The 4,205-nt window shown below is 45.5% G+C and overlaps 1 non-coding gene across 1 annotated transcript; it reads right to left on the bottom strand.

The window, feature by feature from the left end:
* Positions 1-862: 862 nt before the first annotated feature.
* On the bottom strand, positions 863-944 carry TRNAS-CGA (transfer RNA serine (anticodon CGA)). Its single transcript has one exon. It is a non-coding gene; the product is annotated as a tRNA-Ser (tRNA).
* Between the last annotated feature and the right edge of the window lie 3,261 nt (positions 945-4,205).

Below are 4,205 nucleotides of genomic sequence, written 5' to 3'. Positions count from 1 at the left end.
AAGATCCTGGAAAGCGAATGTCCTTTCTCTGGCTGTTTCCACTGCTGCGCCATAAGGTCGGTCAGCGTGGCGTCCGCATGGAAGGCAATATGTCCCCCAGAGGCAGACGTGGAGGCTTCCCCGTCAACATCTCGGCCCACTGTAGACCGGATGGACTTCAGCAGCCTGCCCGTTTGTTCATAATGGAACGCAGTTCTGCTGGAATAACTGAGTCGTCCTCGGAGGAATCATCCTCTGCCACCCGCAGGTGTTACAAGGGGGGGGGGGGAGAGACGAGGAACGGAGCTCAGAGCATGGTCTCCTGGTGAGCTGAGACAAGGTGCAATGGATCCCTTTGAGGGAATCATCCTGCAAAACAAAAAGGAGAGTACAAGCAAGGGAAAAACTATTTACCCAAGCGATGCCCAACCTCACCATCTCCTTGACCCATGCCATCATATCTCCGGGAGAGGGCTCCACAGGTGGAGGACCTCTGCACCCGCGACAACGGGCCCACTCATAGCCTGAAAATAGGCAAGTTATAGGACCAGTAGTACCCCGCAGGGCACAACCTTTCAAGCCGCTACCTACCATCAGGGAGCGGTGTGTCGCAATCGAAGCAGGAAAGATGTTTCCTCTTGGAAGAGGTTTTCCTCCTACCATCCCCAGGAGGGGTAGTAGAGGATGACATATCCTACAGAGAGAGATAATAGACCATGCAACACTGTCACCATGACATCATACCAGCTTTTAAAAAAAAGGGTAAATCTTACCAGGTCCTGTAGACCGGACAGAGAGGTGACTTGGCGCCCAACGTGCGACCCGAACCCACGACCTTGAGATTAAGAGTCTCATGCTCTACCGACTGAGCTAGCTGGGCTGGCGCTGTGAACAGGATCTGAACCTGTGCGGGGAGACCCCATTGGATTTCGAGTCCAAAACCTTAACCACTCGGCCATCACAGCCGGTTCCCAATAAAGTTTGCAAACTGGAAAAGAGTTCAAGATCAATGAACACCACAATCGCACGCCTTCAGCAGATACTGCAGGAAGGTCTCTGACACCAGGCCAGCCAGCCTCTTAATTCTGGCCGGCTGGAAGTGGGCGGAGCCACAATCAAAGCAGGTGAGGCAACCTGCCCAGACAACTAACCCTGTAATCAGGGGTCTGCAAAGATATACATTCCCCCCCACCAAGAGGCCCTTAACACGGGCACTTACCCCCACATCTCCCCGTCTTTTCCGGCCTTTAATAAGGCCTGAATCTTCCCTGAGTGAGCGGCCGCCAGCGCCAGACCGTTGCCATGGCGCTATGATACTTCCGGCGAAACCGGAAATGCGCGCTTACAGCGGCCGGCGGGGAACAGGATACACAACAGTGTGGTTCCACCCGCCGGCAGTCCACGCGGCCACCAGAGGCGGCATGCGGAGTCCCCGGACTCTCACCAAAATGTCAGGTAAGTCACAAGGAGCAGGGGAAGCGGAGGAGAGGGGGGGCAGGGGGGATAGAGGGGGGTAGCCACACATGGCTAACAAGCACCTTCTCCCCGCAGGGCACAGAAGGTGACAAGAAGAAAACAACCGCTCAGGAGGTGAGTGATCCTGCTGAGCTTCTCAAAGAGGACACAAGTCCTCCCACCAGTCCTCTGTCCACACAGGACAGAAAAAAACACGCAGAGGGGAGGTTCTTGTGCCCTCTTATAGGGCCTGCCACGCATTTGATTGGCTAATTAAATATCCGCCTGTCTTACCAGCACACAGGGGCAGAAATACCCCCACATTGTGCCGCTGTTGAGGACGACAGGGAACAAGGCAATTAGCGCTCTGAGTGCAGTATTGGGATAACACGTGGTAGAGACGTAAAGAACAATGAAATAACCAGTTGGCCTCTCACCTGATAGGGTTGTGAGTAGTCACAACCCCTTTGATGGCTTTGTATAGAGTCCAGGTGAGAGTGGCAGCGGATCTGATATATACCGGGTGACCGGAAGAGGAATTCATAGAGAACAAGAACCAAAAGTCCATAGTAGGAAGGAGACCACACTCGCTGGTAATGATATGACACAAGGACCGCAATATCCAAATATAGGACCTTTATTGAGGTAGATAAGTGATGTATTTTATATGTCATGGTGCTTTTTACAGGGTGCTGCTGTAATTTTTGTATTTGTATTCATGTTTTATTCACAATAGAACAAAGAAAACATATCAGAAGTTGAAAGTCAAACATTTTTCCATTTCATTTAAAAACATCAGCTCATTTAGAAATTGATGGCAGCAATATATCTCATAAAAGTTTGGACTGGAGAAACAAAAGGCAGGTAAACTATAAGTGGTACTAATGAAAAACCGCTAGAGGGCCAGTGGTCAACTACATCCCATGACCATAAAAATAGGCAGAGTCTCTCAGAAGCAAAGATACTCAGAGCTTCACAAATTTCTGAAAAATTGTATTTAAAAATTGTGAAACAATTTCAGAAAAATGTTTTTCAATCTAATGACTTCCAGATAATTGTTTTCTTTATGTTTTGCAGAGCTGAGTGTGCAGCAGGGTTCAGCGCACACTCAGCTCGGCTGCATCTCCAGTGTAGTCAAGCTGAGCGCATGGCCAGCACTGCTACATCTCGGCATAGGAATGCATTGACCAGCGTTGATTGGCTGAATGCCATACAGAGTACAGCATTCAGCCAATCAATGCTGGTTCTGCCGGAGTAGACGGAGTCTAAGATCGGACCACAGCAGTCTCCATTCTGGTCCGATCTTAGACTCTGCCTCCTCACAGACAAGCCTCCGGCAGAACCAGCGTTGATTGGCCGAATGCTGTACTCTGTATGGCATTCGGCCAATCAACGCTGGTCAATGCCTATGAGAAAAAGTCAGCTCCCGCATATCGCAAGCTGACAGGGATCCCGACGTAATACAGTGACTTGGGCTTGTTAGATGCCCCCAGACATGCTTCCCCTGCTGTCCCAGTTACATTCCAGGGTGTTGGCATCATTTCCTGGGGTGTCATAGTGGACTTGGTGACTCTCCTGAGTTAAAGAGTAGGATCCCCTGAAACGAGCATTTTTCCCCCATAGACTATAATGGGGTTCGATATTTGTTCGAATAGTCGAATATTGAGGGGCATGTCAAAACGAATATCGAATATTTTACTGTTCGCTCATCTCTAATAATAAGGAAACAGAATCCACTGCGAAAAACTCACCGAAAACACAATAAAAAAATAATGCTGAAAAAACTCATGCTTTCCACTGCATCCTCTCTTTGGAGTTATGACTTTTTTTTTACTCTTTAGAAATAAATAAATATAAATATATATATATATATATATATATATATATATATATATATATATATATATTATTAGTGTTAGTGGCTATAACTTTTACTAATATTTTTGCCCATGCTTCTCTGGAGCATTGAGCGATACACTTTACCATATACTATATGTGCCAGTGTGTATGTTGAGCAATAGGGAATGTAAAGGTTAGAAGGTTAGGATTAGTGTAGCTTTCCTGTACCTGTCCAGTATTGATTTTTTGTTGTTTCATTGGATTACAGAAACACCTGTTCCATCTGACATTTGGGATGCTCAGTAGAGTTTTATGATAGAATATTATAGGTATTGATTTTGATCTTATGTGGATAGCTGTGTGTCAACAGTGACAATCTTGAAATGCATACACGTATTTCAAGACTTTTAGCAAAACAAATATATTTTATGTCCAAATGGTTGAAGATTAAAATACTACTTTTAGTAAAAAATAAAAAAAATGTCTATTTTATCTTATTTCTATTATTTTGTATCATATGTAAATCCATTCTAGGTGGATATAAAGATATAGAAGGAGCTTTTATAACCAGATTTTTGTAGACTATGCCATACAAGGTCTACCACACCACAGATCTTGTATGGTAATATTTCTAGCATCGATGGACATAACCTTTAAGCAGAGACTCATGAAGTCTCTGCACCTCTGTGCTATAAAGCTACGGGCACCTCATGTGCTGTCATTTGGGGTCTCTGTATAATGACATATTGTTGAGACAGCCCTCTACTCAAATTCCTAAGGGAGAATACCTCTATAATATAATAGAGCATCAGAACATCTGTCAAATTTATACAGAAAACCTTATAAGTAAATCCTCTTTATGGCTCTGTATGAAATTGGCTACAGCTGGGAGCTATAGATTGTTGTTGGTGCCGTGTTATGTCCAATTCAGC

Source organism: Leptodactylus fuscus, chromosome 3, assembly GCF_031893055.1.
Source record: "Leptodactylus fuscus isolate aLepFus1 chromosome 3, aLepFus1.hap2, whole genome shotgun sequence".
Lineage (NCBI taxonomy): Eukaryota > Metazoa > Chordata > Amphibia > Anura > Leptodactylidae > Leptodactylus > Leptodactylus fuscus.
The sequence above is the reverse complement of the archived record's forward strand: the minus strand, read 5'-3'. Positions and strand labels throughout refer to the sequence as shown.